Raw genomic sequence first — 15,568 nt, forward strand, 5'->3', positions numbered from 1 at the left:
GCACACTTCATGCTATCACCAGCCTTCAGACATCTCCGGACCCGCTCCAGAGACAGGAGCGGGGAATAAGCAAACAGAGAGCCAACATGTAGCAGAGCTGTTCTTTATTGTCTGCTGCCCAAAATGTCTGCCCGAGCGGTTGCTGTTCCCTACTTTTATACAGAATCTTCTTGGACCCTCCCTGATTCCTCCCATCATGGGCGGGGCCAGCTCTTTTAGCAATGCCTAGCCGTTTTTCTCCCTATATGGCCAAGCAAATCATAGTTCCACGCATCTACCGACACGTAGCTCTATTAGTCGACCCGGAACCACATCCTGGAGATGACTGACATTAGGGCGGCTTCCTTCCGCACAGGGAAGATTGGTTCTAGGTCCCTTACAACAGACCTTTACTAGAATGTAGAAACAATTGAAGAACTTGAATCTGTAAACAAAGAGAGATTTAAATCGTTATTGTATCCATTGAAAAATATGCCTTTTACTTGAGATAGTAGCATTAGTTGGTTATTAAAGAAAAATTAATTGGTGGATAATCATAAGCTTCTCCAAGTACATCATTTTTATCAGTTTTTTTCCATATCCATATAATCAAAGCTATGTTGTTTTCTAATAACTAGGGATGTATGAGGGGGATATCTGCAATATAAAGAAAACTGAGTACTACAAAACCAACATTTTCGAACTGGAGTACTAGAGAAAACTGTGCAGAGTTCCTTGGACAGCAAGGAGATCAAATAACTTAAATCAAATACTTAAAGAAATTTAAAGTACTCATTGGAAGGACATATGCTGAACCTACTATTTAATACTTTGGGCAAAATGAAAAAACAAGACTATTTTTCTCAACTATACTTTATCAATTACTAACTATTTTTATGTTTATACTTATATTTTAGTCTCTATGGTTGGGGTTAGGAGAGAAAAATATTTCCAGAGTCCTAGTGTAGGAAAACAGCATATGCATAGTCATATATATTTCAAATAGATGATTAATTTTGTCAGTGTGAAATGACATTTTAGAGTAATTTTAACTTGTATGTCTTGATTTTTAGAGATTTTGAACATATCACATAATTTTGAAACTGTGTCTTATATATATATATATATATATACAAACTAGAACTGAAAAGAGTAGTATGAAAAAAAAATAAACACACTTAAACTTAGAGCAATACTGCATTATTATTTGAAGGATAAAGCTCAAGTTTAATTTAAAATTAAAAGTCAAGAATTAAGCTTTAAACTTGAGCAAACAAAAAAAAGAAGATTACTTTAAAACAGCTGCAGTGGTGACAAGGAAAATGAAGATACAAACTAAGAACACAATGATGTCAACATAGACAAAAGGAAAGCCTCAAAGAAGAAACAAGTGAATTAGACACAATACCCCCTCCCCCAAATCTTTGAAGAGCTAAATTTATTTAAAAACTAAATAAGATGAAGGGAAGAAAAATGGGGGAAATGAGTGGGAAAAGACAATTATGAAAATACAATTGAAGCCTTTCTAAGAGAGGCAAAAAATAGCAAAGACAATGACACTTTAAAAACAGAATTGACCAAACTATAAAATAAGAAGGAAAAAACTTCATGATATAGATAATTCCTAGTAATGTTCATGCTAGCTTTCTGATAGTCCTCCAGTCAGGCCTTGGTCTCAACAGGATAGACCCTAAGAGAATGGCCACAAATAGATTCTAGAGTCTTTATTGTCTCCATCACATCTCTTCTGCAATCTGTGTCTGTCAATCTCCTTTACATCGTCTGTCAGTCTGATCCAGCCTCAGTCTTCATCTCTCCCAGTCTCCTCCTGCAGTCTGTGACAGTCTACTCATCTGACCCAGTCTTGATCTTGGTGGAGGAGTGCAGGAAGAGGGAGAGCCAGCAAGAGAATAGTCAAGGATGGAACTTCTCATTTCCAGTCCTTCTCAACCCTTCTGAGCCTGTGTCTGGCTCAGATGGACCTTGGTCTCAGTGGAGAAAAGAAGGAGGACAGGCCTTCCTAGAAGCCAAAATTCTCCAGCTTTTCCTTGCTGTCCCACAACCATCAGCAAACCTCTTACTGACATCCCTTCCCAAAAGCAGGCCACTACTCTTTTTTTTAATAGCTTTTCATGGACAAGATATATTTTTCAATATATGTTCAAGATAATTTTTTGACCTCACAAAACCTTTTGTTCCAACTCTTCCCCTCCCTTCCTCCCACCGCCTCCCCTAGATGGAGGGTAGAACAATAAATGTTAAATATGTTAAAGTCAGTATTTCAGTAGTTCTGTGTGATCCTCACTGGGGTTCCTTGATCCTGGAACTGTTTATGGCTGTTCACAACACTTCTTTTTTTCTTTGACTTGAATACTCTGTATTTGAGTATTTCTGATTTGGGCTTTCTTTCAGAAGGTGAAAGTGATAGAGTGGGGGTTTCTATTTTTGCTTTGTCTTATAGTTCCAACATATCTGGGAATTTTTGTTTTTTGTTTTTTTGTTTTTTTTTTTTTTTTGTTTGTTTGTGTGTTTTTTATTATACCCAGATTTTGAGGTCAAAGTGTATTCCCATAATATATGCAAGCACACTCTGCTCAGGTTCAGTGAGACTCAGGGCTCACTAAGGTCCAAATGCTCTCCTTGGGGGTGGCTTTCTGCTTGTGTCCTCCAACTTTCTGGATGCAACAAACCAGATGCAGGAAGTCCCAACACTAGACATCACTGTCACTGCAGGAGTCGCTCAGTTGTAAATCATCTCCCAATGTGCTCATCAGCCGGTTATTCCCGGGGAGCTGCTGCTGTTCCCCACAGGGTTTGTGTGACAGGACTGCAGAGGAGGATCCCCTTGATGAAGAGTCTCTGGAGGTGTACTCCTCATCTTCACTGCTGGAGCTCTGGTAGTCAGAGGAGCTGCTGTCCCTGAGAGTCCCCATCTGCTTCATCTCAACTCTCAGAGCACTCTCTCTCTCTCTCTCTCTCTCTCTCTCTCTCTCTCTCTCTCTCTCTCTCTCTTCTCTCCTTTTCCCTTTTTCTCTTATATTTTTAACAATAAGTATTTATAGAAAGAACTTCACAAAGGTGATTTCTGTACAGAAATCACATTGCAAAGCCTGCATCAGTAGTCAGTGAATAGTACTTTTCAAGATGAGAGCTTTTACATGGTTTACAAATCTGAGTAGTTTTTGCTTTTGTAATGTAACCTTTAATCCTTCCTAGCCTAAGTCAAGAGCCAGGCATCCATGGGCTCCAGGAGCAGAAGCTGTTCTAAAGCCTCCGGGTGACAGGCAATCTGAGAGGTTACCATTGCCTCCTTTCCTAGGACCATCAGCAGTGTGTTGAGCAGAGTCCAGGTAGCCTGTGGCCAGACAAGTCTCTCAGATGGTCAAATTCAATATAGATGAAAGGAATTCACAGCAAGTTATTGCATGGGTCAGGGAGAGGGCTGTCCACTTGTTCCACTGTTGCCTGGGTGCTTAGCTTGGGTCAAAGGGGGTCAGGGTGGGGGTGGAGGAGGTCAGGAGATGTTGGTTCTAAAATTGAGTTTGTACCAAACATGTGGCTCTGGGCTCCAGGCTGGTATTGTGACTGCAAGAGGCTCTCCATGAAGGCCAGGTCATCAGGATTCTGTCCATAGTCCTCAGAGTTTGGTCTTACCATCGCCTTCACTGCCTTCAGGAGTTTTGTGCTGCTCTTCTTCTTCTAGATCAGCCTCATATTTGGGTTCTTCCTTAACTTTGCCCTCCTCCCAAAGGGTTTCTGCAGCCATAACTTCTCCCAAAGACTTCTGGTCTTCCGCCTTATGCCTCCTAGGCTGGCTTCTTTTTTTGTGGGACCATAGGCCAGGCTTTCTGTTCTGCTCTCTCTTCCTGTCTGTATTTGGTTTTCTCTCCTCCTCAGTCTTTTTCCAGTGTCTGTTTTCCTTAATTTGTCTCCCAAGGAGCTTAGCTTTCAGCACAGCCTTGGTCTCCTTCCAAGCACTCAGTTCGGGGCTAGTGAGTGCTGTAGGCTTCATGTGGTCCAAAGCAATAATATCTTTTCCTTGCTTCCACAGTTCATAGCGCTCCAGCTGTAGCAGTCTCACAAAAACATCCATTGAAATTTTCACCATATCCTTTCAGCAGGTGCACTGAGTAGCCATCTTGCCATAGTCAATCCATCTCAATGTGGCAAAATTGGTGGCCTCAGCACAGTTGAAACCATGATTGAATCCTGCATGGTATCCATAGGGAAAAGTAATGATGAACTAGCCAGCCTCCTGAGTGATCCGATCAAAAGGGATGCCGTACTTTTTTAAGACGGAGGGAGAGATGAGAGCCGTCTTGTGACGGAGAAAGGCAATACATCCCTGAGAACTGCCTGGGAAAAAGCCTTTTGCCAGGCGTTCCAGACGTTTCCCATGTTCTGGAGGTATGGCATACCAAGACTTGGGCTCCCCAAAGTGCAGGTAATTGATACTGTAGAGATCCATGTCTTCCGTGTGCCAGGGAAAGGTGGTTTTCCACATGCCAAAGTACAGGTAGGGAGTGTGCACCTCTTCTATGATCATCCCACCTTCGTGTTCCACCATGTCCAAAAGGGTGTTCAAATTCCCAATATTCCACTCCTGCACATCAGCATCATATAAAGAACCAGTGATATCAGCGCCGTAAATTGGAGATACAAAAGGCAGGTTCTTCCAGTATTTACGTTCCAGATCTTCAAAATCTTGGTGTGGAGGAGTACAATACTTTTCACTGTTGGCCAAGTGGCGATGATCTCCCACTGTCATGACTTTCTTCCTTATGTTATACTGGGTAAATAACCCAGATAGTCCTGTTGAAGAGGAGCTGGAATCACCATGTCATCAATGTCATCATAACTTTTCCTAGGTCTCCACTCCTTGGGTGGGATCACCTTAGCAAGTCCTGCTCTGTGAGCTCCTTGGGATTCAGTGTAGGCCACATATTTCCCAAAGTCCTGAAACTCCTCAATGGTAGGACGGAAGGTCATGATCTTACAACTCGGATTGTGTAGACTTGGATTCTCAGACCCCATAATTCCAAATGGCTCAGTTCCAAACCCTATGGTTGCTGCTTTGTGAGTCAGCTTCCTCAGTCCTTCATGGGGAAGCTGGGCCAGCCACCCCTGGCTCCTTAGCTCTGGCCTGGCCCCTTTGTGGCCCCTCTGGCTTACATTTTTGTTTTGTACCACTAGTACTTAAAGCCGCACCTGTTATATAGTGAGTGCTTTAAAAGCTTGTTTTCTTGACAAATAGCATTAATATGATATTGAAGGTTTCAGAAATAAAAAAAAGAAATTTGAATAAATACACATTCACCCATCACAAATATATAAAGTTCAATGACATTGGTCTTAGAGGTTGTAAAGTAAATCTTATTTCAACATTCAGTCATCTTTCTAGGGCAGGATTCAACTTAAATTTCAATAGGATGTTGACAGGTGGCAATATCTATCTTTCTGTTTGTCTATAGTTAGCAGATGGGTAAAAAAAGAATAAGCAATGATTTTTAACAATGATGGCTAAAATTCGAAAGCATGATCATTTTTGATTTTCTATTTGTGAATGTTTCATTTCCTTTGTTTCCCTTTTTTAGGATGTTGTTAAACTTCTTCATTCAAAATGATGTGTCATCTCATCTCATTTATCTTTTATTATGAGTCTACAACTAAAATTAAGTTCCTTGAAGAAAAGAACATTGTAAAAAATTTCGTTTCAGTGGTAGTAATACTAGTATAGCAGGCTATCTTCAATCAATAATCTAGAGAGACACAGAAGAATTTCTAAATAAAAATATCTCAATTGAACAAAGTTTATCATTCTGGAATTACTGTTCATTAAGATTAATAAATCACTCAATTGTAATAACATTTACAAATGGAAATAAATTAAAATGCTTTCAAAAGCTTTTTAAAAAGGAATTATTTCCTGTTTTCCCACTGTGAGAGCTGGCTGCAAATGGCTCACTGAAATAATAGACATATGAGAGAGTAAAACCAGTTGACGGAATAAAGTCAGCAGAGAAAATCTGAGTTTAGTCACTGTAAAAGAAAGACAGCTCTAGTAGTTAGTTCTTTTGAAAGTCCTAGGAAGACAAGTAGGTAGTAAGATGCAAAATAAATAAATAAATAAATACACACACACACACACACACACACACACACACACACACAAACACACACACACACACACACTCACACACACAATCTTGATTTAAAATCTAAGGATTAGTGTTTTGATTTCATTTCTACTACTTACTACCTGTCTCAAGTTGGACAAGTATCTAACTTGCCTGTTCCTCAGTTTCTCCATCTATCATTGGATCAATTTAATCTAAATTTCTTTTCAGTTTTAAAACTATAATGCCATATACTATAAAGAACAGAAAGACAGTAAATCATCAACAGCTAGGAATTATGTCATTTCTTCTCTAGCTTCAATGTCAACATTGATTCATTTGATTTCCTATGATATAGACTTGCAGTCTATCATCATTCTACCTGTTCTAGCAGAATGTGATCTTCAATCAATCCCAATCATAACAAATTGATCTCTCACCAAATCTCAACATGCATTCCAGCAATTATATATTAAAATGATCCCCCATCTTGTCGGAAATATGAGTTTCAGCTTACCTATCTTTCAAATGAAAACATGCTACATGATTCCTTAAGCTCCTTAAAAAATAATAGTTTATAATGTCATTTAAATATCATTTAACTAAACTGAAGATATACAGAACTCATGTTATGTAGGCTGCCTTCTTCAATCCTAAAGATTTCTGATAAAAGGCACTAAGGCCGTAATTTCTTCCTAGTTGTTTTTCAACATCCCTGCCAAAAAAAAGTCCACACCACTATTTCAACCTGCTTTGGCCACAAAAAGTAGAAATAAATCACCAGATCCTCACTCAAATTTTACATAGAGAGGAGGAAATAAAATCCAAATAAATATGAAACCCTATTCATAGTCTTTCTTATGGATTTAAATATCAGCCTAAGGGTCTACTTTGTATTCTTTTTAAAGCTATGCTCAACATTTCAACTTTTGAAAAATTACTGAAGAAAATATTGGACTGGAATTTATGGGTAAGGTCTCTGCCTATCAAATTAGTAAAATAAAGTAAAGAAACAGACTTCTTCTAGTACTTATGGACATTTTTATATAATTGTTTTTTTTTTTTCAAAGTTGACAACTCCTTGTATGACTTTAAAGTCATCATGATGAGAAATACTTGAATATATTGAAGACTTACTAAATCCCTGCTTAGTTGAAGAGGAAAGGAGCCCATTGAGAACAGTCTGGACTAGAATCTAGAATCACATCTCCTTTACAATCTGTGTCTGTCACAGTCTCCTTTACATTGTCTGTCAGTCTGATCCTGTCTCAGTCTGCATCTCTCCCAATCTCCTCCTGCTCTCTGTGACAGTCTGCTCATCTGACCCAGTCTTGATCTTAGTGGAGGAGTGCAGGAGGAGGGAGAGCCAGCAGGAGAGAACAGTCAAAGATGGAACATCTCATTTCCAGTCCTTCTCAACCCTTCTGAGTCTGTCTCTGGCTCAGATGGACCTTGGTCTCCTTAGAGAAATGAAGGAGGACAGGCCTTCCTAGAAGCAAAAAATTCTCCAGTTAGTCCTTGGCCTCTCACAACCATCAACAAACCTGTAACTTTCATCCCTTTGCAAAGACAGGGCACTACTCTTTTTTTTTTTTTTTTTTTTTTAACATAACTTTATTTACAAGATGTATTTTTCAATCTATCTTCAAGGTAATTTTTCAGCATTGACCTTGAAAATCCTTTTATTCCAATTTCTCCCCTCCTTCCCCCCAACCCCTCCCCTAGATGGAACAACATATGTTAAATAAGTTAAAGTCAGTTGTCAGAGTAGTCCTGTGTCATCCTGACTGTGGTTCCTTTATTCTTAAATTGTTTTTGGCTGTTCACAACACTTTTTTTTTTTCTTTGAATCCTCTGAATTTTGATTGAGTATTTCTGATTTGGGGTTTCTTTCTGAAGGTGAAAGTGATTGAGTGGGGGTTTCTATTTTTACTTTGTCTTATACTTCTAATAGACCTGGGAAGTTGTTTTTTTTGTTTGTTTGTTTTTGTTTTTGTTTTTTGTTTGTTTGTTTGTTTTATACTACCCAGATTTTAACATGCTACCCAGATTCTGAGGTAAAAATGTAAGCCTATAATATATAAAAGTTTACACTGCTCAGGTTCAGTGAGACTCAGGGCTCACTAAGGGCCAAAGGCTCTCCTTGGGGGTGGGTTTCTGCTTGTGTCCTTCATCTATCCAGATGTTCTAACAAATTCAGATGCAGGAAGTTCCAAGGCTAGTCATTGCTGTCACTGTCAGAGTCACTGAGTTTTAAATCTTGTAGCAATATGCTCATCAGCTGGTCATTCCCGGGGAGCTGGCTGCTTCTGGTCTCCAGAGGGCTTCTGTGAGGTAACTGCAGAAGAGGACGCTGGGAGAAAGAGGCTCTGGTTGTGACAGGCTCCTGGTCTTCAGTGCTGGAGCTCTCAGAGTCACTGAGTTGTAAATCTTTTCTCAATATGCTCATCAGCTGGTGATTCCCGGGGAGCTGTCTGCTGCTGTTTGCCACAGGGATTCTGTGAGGGAGAGGGGGATGCTGGGAGGCCAAGTCTCTGGAGGCGGGCTCCTCCTCTTCACTGCTGGAGTCACTCACTTGTAAATCTTCTTGCAATATGCTCATTGTCCTGCTATTCCCGAGGAGCTGGCTGCTGCTGTTCCCCACAGAGATTCTGTGAGGGAGAGGAGGATGCAGGGAGGACGCGGCTCTGGCTGTGGCGGGCTCCTCCTCTTCACTACTGGAGCTCTCAGAGTCAGAGTCAGAGGAGCTGCTGTTGCTGCTGGAGTCACTCAGTTGTAAATCTTCTTGCAATATGCTCATCAGCCGGTTATTCTCGGGGAGTTGGCTGGTGCTGCTGTTCCCCAGAGGGATTCTGTGAGGGAACTGCAGAGGAGGATGCTGGGAGGACGAGCCTCCGGGGGCGGGCTCCTCTTCTTCACTGCTGGAGCTGTCAGAGTCTGAGGAGCTGCTGTCTCTGAACATCTCCATCTGCTCCATCCAGGCTCTCAGCTGTCTCTTAATGTCCAACAACTGGAGTTCCCCGAGAAGATCTTCTTCCACAGGACAGGCTTTTGGTCCAACAGGTGTCTTCCCTGCGGCTCGGAATGCTATGGGAGTGGGCGGTGCCGGTGCAGGGGGCGGTTCCACTCTTGCCTGGGTTTTGCTCTGGGGTTAAGTGACTTGCCCAGAGTCACACAGCTAGGAAGTGTTAAGTGTCTGAGACCAGATTTGAACTCCCGTCCTCCTGAATTCAGGGCTGGTGCTCTATCCACTGAGCCACCTAGCTGCCCCTGTGGCAATTCTTTTTACCACACCTACTGAATAGGATGAATCAGTAATTTTAGTTATGTCTCCTGGGTAATAAGTGAGAGCAAATGACAGGACAGCAAATAATTTGTTGTGCTCAGTGGACTGAAAAGGAGTTTTCTGACTATTCTCTTTATGGATAAATCATGAAGTGGTTAGCAAAAATATTTTCTTTGGTGTCATCTGCAAAGATGATTGGTCATGTAAGAGGAACCTTAGAAACCTTTTCTTCAAAAATGCATTGCCTATTATGTAGTAGCCGGGTTATCTTTAATGGAGACCCATGTGCAAAAATTTGGAGCTGTGGTCAATCAAATTTGTCATTATGAAATGCTCTCACGGCATATATTAATTTGTGCATTAGTATAGAATGTGTTTCTTTTTGGATGACTCATCCCAGATAATTGTACTACTCTTTTAATGGCCTGTAATAAAATTCTACCCACAAGCACTGGGTAAGGAGTAAGGCTTTGTTCTGGTTGCACTGGGTGGCTTATCCACTCAATCATACTGTGTCTTTGATGAAGGACTACTATGGGTGCCTCTTTTGTAGCAAAAAGTGATATTTCCAAGGGTTTTTGAGTGACTCTTTCAACCACATTGGATAAAGCCAGTTCAACTTCTCTCAAAGCCTCTTGCACTTCTTTTGTAAGCTGGTGTGGGGAATTCAAAGCACTGTCTCCCCTTAAAATGTCATATAGAGGTTGCAGTTGATTGGTAGTTAAGCCTAACCCTGGTCACATCTATTGGATATCTCCTATTAATTTTTGGAACTCATTTAAGGTGTCCAACTTCTCTGTTCTTAAAGAAAGCTTCTGTATTGTGAGTGTCTTAGGATATACTTCATATACTAAATATTGAAAAGGATCATCTCTTTGAATTTTTTTTTCTGTAGCTATATGCATTTTGTAGTACTTCAGTGTTTCTATGGACTTTTGTAGACATGCTTTTAACATTTGTTCCTCAGGTACACATCCCAAAATATCATCCATACAATGTAACAACATTACTTTAGGAAATGCTTTTCTTACTGGAGCAAGAGCAGCAGCAACATATATTTGGCACATAGTAGGGCTGTTTTTTCATTCCTTGTGGCAAAAATGTTCATTCATATCTTTTATAAGGCTTAGCCAAATTAACACTAGTCACTGAAAAAGCAAATCTTTAGATATCTTCCTTTCTTAGAGAGATGGAATAGAAACCATCCTTAATGTCTATAACCCAAAGAGGCCATTCTCTTGGCAACTGAGTAGGAGATGGAAGTCCAGGCTGAAGAATTCCCATACTTTCCATCTGGTCCTTTCCTCTTCTTAGATCACTGAACATCCTCCATTTTCCAGATTTCTTTTTCACCACAAATACTGGGGAATTTCAAGGACTTAGGGAAGGCCAAAAGTGTCCTTGGTCAACTTGTTCTTGTACTATGTCTAATAAGACCTGAATTTTATCACTTCTTAAGGGCCACTGTTCTACCCAAGCTGGTGATTCAGTCTTCTACTGAATTGAAACCGGTAAGAGTCCAATTAGGCCTTCAACAGCAGCCTTGCCTACAAAGCCAAAGTGCTTACTTGTAATCCTATATGTTATAAAATATCTCTTCCCCACAGATTGATGGGGAATTTTTCAACCACAAAAGCAGTAAAAACTCCTGTTTCATTTTCAAATGTCTATCTCAAAGACATAGCACTAACTTATGCTGCTATTGATCCTCCTACACCACACATGTAGGTGTGTGCCTTAACTTTTTTTTTTTTTTTTTTTTTTTTTCCTGAGCCTGGGTTTAAGTGACTTCCCCAGAGTCACATATCTAGGAAGTGTTAAGTGTCTCAGACCATATTTGAACTCGGGTCCTCCTGAATTCAGGGCTGGTGCTCTATCTACTGTGCCCCCTCTGCCTTAACCTTTGGCCAGTGACTGGGCCACTTGGCACGTCTAATAACTGTAGCATCTGCACCCCTCTCTACCAATCCTTCAAATGGTATTACATTTATATAAATAGTAAGCATAGGTCAATCAGCTGTCACAGCTGCTGTCCAATATATTCCTGGATTTTGTTCATTGGAGTCAGAATCTGGGCGATTGTCACCAGATTGCTTATTAGGGGTATATAACAATAAGCCTGATACTTCTACTTATCCTGCTTGATAAATCACACTTTGTCTACCTGTGTTAGTGACTAGGACATTAGCTACACATTCTCCAGTTTCCCACATCAGTGTATGGATGAACACTGTTTTGTAAGCACTCTCAGAAAGTGAAATGCTCAAGGCTACTGTGCCTGGAGGCAAAGGATCCATAGGCTGAACAGGAATAGATTTCATTTCTCCAGGGAATATCTCAGTATACTCTAAGGCATACAACTCTATTTTTCCTAAACTCTATCCCTTTCTTCCATCTGATTGCCTTTTGGCTTGTTTAGGGACATGCTCTGCTTATACACTATTTATCCCCAACCTGGGGTGGAGCAATCTGATTTCATTCTGATCTGATCAGCAGTAGCTGGACACACTGTAATTTGATCCCAACATAGTGATGTAATGTTTGTCCTTTAGGAGAAGAGAAAATAACCAATCAAGTATTAAAAGCAGCAGCAGCTGTATAATTTCTATTCTTAAAGCCTATTAACCAGTGTAAAGACATTCACATATTTGATTCTTATTCTAATCTAATGAGGTACATGCTGCTATCATTATAGGTTTCTTTTGTTTCTTTTTTTTTATTTTTACACCTGAAGAAACTCAATTTGATATAAGCAAAATGCCTAAACTTAAATATTTAGTCAGTAAATGTATGAGAAATGAATCAAACTCAGGTCTTCCTTAATTTTACTTTTTTGGCCACCTTTCTTAGCAATGAATGGAACTGATTGGATGAAGTATTTCTCAGTATTGAATCATATGATCCCTTTTCCCAGAACTTTGGACCTTGGGGGAGGTCATTTACTCCATGGAGGAATGAACTTTGAACCTGAGATACAAGAAGTTGCAGGGAGTGATGTCACCTGTGGGAGGCAGCCAGCATTGGTGATTATTGGTCAAGGATAATGATGTCCTTTTAGTCTATCCAATGAGAAGGGTCCAGTCTTTTGTTTTTAGTGCCTGGACAAACCTGGAAGCAGGTTGGGTTGCAGGAGCAGATGGAAGGGGTTGGGATGGCTCCCAGGTGTGTGTCTGGGCTTCTCCCTTGCAGGCATTACATAAATGTTTTCTCTTTGTACCTGTTGATGTCTCTGATTAGTTAATTGGATTGGGAAGAGGGTCTTTCCTGTCAAGATTCTTTGCTACATTTAATTTTGGCATAATTCTTTCAATAGCTAAGCTCTCTTTTCTAAAATTTCAGGGGAGAAACATGATGAATATTTTCTTCCACAAAGATGATACTCTCTCATGAAGCCCCCCCCAAAAAGAATATAAATATTTGACTCATTATTTCAAACAATTAACAGTCATTTGTTATCAGTTTTATATAATTAATAAGAACTCATCTATATGAAGCATTTGACCCATTTCAAATTATTTTTCCCATGAACACCTTGAGGTTGGAAGTACAAGTTTCATTAGAATGATTTTGCACAGAGAGATGATGACTTTCAGAGCTAAGAAATGAATTGTCAAGTGTTACACAATTAACAATTGGCTAACCAAGACAGGCCCTGAATCCCTAGACACTCCTCTGAGAGTTCTTTTTATGACATCAGAAGTACTACCTCATTCACTGGTGCAAAACTTACTGAACTGGGAGCCCAAAAAATTTGACTCTCATTAAAAAGGGTAAAATAAACTAGAAGAAAGGATGTTCCCACAGAGCAGGGCAGGAAACCCATCTATTTAAGGAACTCTTCCAAGTGCTTTGAAAACAAGAATCAACAGAAGGTGATTGACAAATTGAATATTTTCATTTGGAGGGAAGATAATTAAAAGCACATTTCCATTTTTCTATCTGCCTTGACCATCTCTGTAGTTCATTCTATAATTTCAAAGTTATTCTTCATAGAAAGAAGACATTTTCCATCCATTCGAAAAAAAGGTAATTATTTTCTCATCACAGCTTCTATTTCCCTAACTATCAACATTTTGAATTAAATATTGTCTCAACCCCCAGCAAAATCAAAATTCTTAAGTCTTTCCTTAGAGATTCATAGAATTTCATTAAGAATTGCCAGCTTATACTCCCTAAACTAATCTATTTATTTAGTGCTATACCAATCAGACTTCCCAGAAACTATTTTAATAACATAGAAAAAATAACAACAGAATTCATGTGGAACAACAAAAGGTCGAGAATTTCAAGGGAAGTAATGAAAAAAAATTAAGTGAAGGTGGTCTATCGGTACCTGATCTAGAACTGTATTATACAGTAACAGTCACCAAAAACCTTTTGGTTTTTGCAAAGTAATAGACTAGTTGATCAGTGGCATAGGTTAGGTTCACAGGGCAAGATAGTGAATAAAAATAGCAATCTAGTGTTTGACAAACCCAAAGATCCCAAATTTTGGGATAAGAATTCATTATTTGACCAAAACTGCTGGGAAAACTGGAAATTAGTATGGCAGAAACTTGGCATGGACTCACATTTAACACCACATACTAAGATTAGATCAAAATGGGTCCAAGATTTAGGCATAAAGAACGAAATCATAAATAAATTGGAGGAACCTGGGATGGTTTACCTCTCAGACTTGTGGAGGAGGAAGGAGTTTGTGTCCAAGGGAGAACTAGAGACCATTATTGATCACTAAATAGAAAATTTTGATTACACCAGATTAAAAAGTTTCTGCACAAACAAAACTAATGCAAACAAGATTAGAAAGGAAGTAACAAATTGGGAAAACCTTTTTACAATGAAAGATTCTGATAAAGGCCTCATCTCCAAAATATACAGAGAATTGACTTTAATTGATAAGAAATCAAACCATTCTCCAATTGATAAATGGTCAAATGATATGGACAGACAATTTTCAGATGATGAAATTAAAACTATTTCCACTCATATGAAACAGTGTTCCAAATCACTATTGATCAGAGAAATGCAAATTAAGACAACTCTGAGATATCATTACACACCTATCAGATTGGCTAAGATGACAGGAACAAATAATGATGAATGTTGGAGGGGATGTGGGAAAATTGGGACACTGATGCATAGTTGGTGGAGTTGTGAAAGAATCCAACCATTCTGGAGAGTAATCTGGAATTACACCCAAAAAGTTATCAAAATGTGCATACCCTTTGACCCAGCCATACTACTACTGGGCCTATATCCCAAGGAAATACTATAGAAGGGAAAGGGACCTGTATGTGCCAAAATGTTTGTGGCAGCCCTCTTCATAGTAGCTAGAAGCTGGAAGATGAATGGATGCCCATCAATTGGAGAACGGTTTTGTAAATTATGGCATAGGAATGTTATGGAATATTATTGTTCTGTAAGAAATGACCAACAGGAGAAATACAGAGAGGCTTGGAGAGACTTACACCAACTGATGCTAAGTGAAACGAGCAGAACCAGAAGATCATTATACACTTCAACAATGATACTGTATGAGGATGTATTCTGATGGAAGTGGATATCTTCAACATAGAGAAGAGCTAATCCAATTCCAATTGATTAATGATGGGCAGAATCAGCTACATCCAGAAAAGGAACACTGGGAAAGGAGAGTAAACTGTTATTTTTACCTTCTGAATCCAATTCTTCCTGTGCAACAAAAAATTCGGTTCTACACACGTATATTGTTTCTAGAATATACTGTAATATATTTAACATGTATAAGACTGCCTGCCATCTTGGGGAGGGGGTTGGGGGAGGAAAGGAAATAATCTGAATAGAAGTAAGTGCAAGGGATAATGTTGTAAAAAATTACCCATGCATATGTTCTGTCAAAAAAAAAGTTATAATTATAAAATAAAATAAAAATTAAATTATTTTTTCTATTCATTCTAAAACCTGTTAATTTAAGTGTCTATTTCCGTTTAACAAAGATGCATTGTACCTATTAACATACAACATGTGCGTTTCATATTTTTATCATTGCTGGTTTGTATTCTAAAACATATTGTGCTTAAAGACTTCTATTGTTCTTGAACACTCATGTTGAAATTTGAGTCATAAATCTTCTCCCATTTACAATTCAACAATATATCTAATAAATGTCTTATCAATCCATTCAGATTACAAAATTGTTGCCAAT

The 15,568-nt window shown here is 39.1% G+C and overlaps 1 pseudogene; it reads right to left on the reverse strand.

The window, feature by feature from the left end:
• Nucleotides 1-3,616: 3,616 nt before the first annotated feature.
• Nucleotides 3,617-5,013, reverse strand: LOC141546979 (lysine-specific demethylase 4B pseudogene; annotated as a pseudogene).
• Between the last annotated feature and the right edge of the window lie 10,555 nt (nt 5,014-15,568).

Source organism: Sminthopsis crassicaudata, chromosome 6, assembly GCF_048593235.1.
Source record: "Sminthopsis crassicaudata isolate SCR6 chromosome 6, ASM4859323v1, whole genome shotgun sequence".
Taxonomy (NCBI): domain Eukaryota; kingdom Metazoa; phylum Chordata; class Mammalia; order Dasyuromorphia; family Dasyuridae; genus Sminthopsis; species Sminthopsis crassicaudata.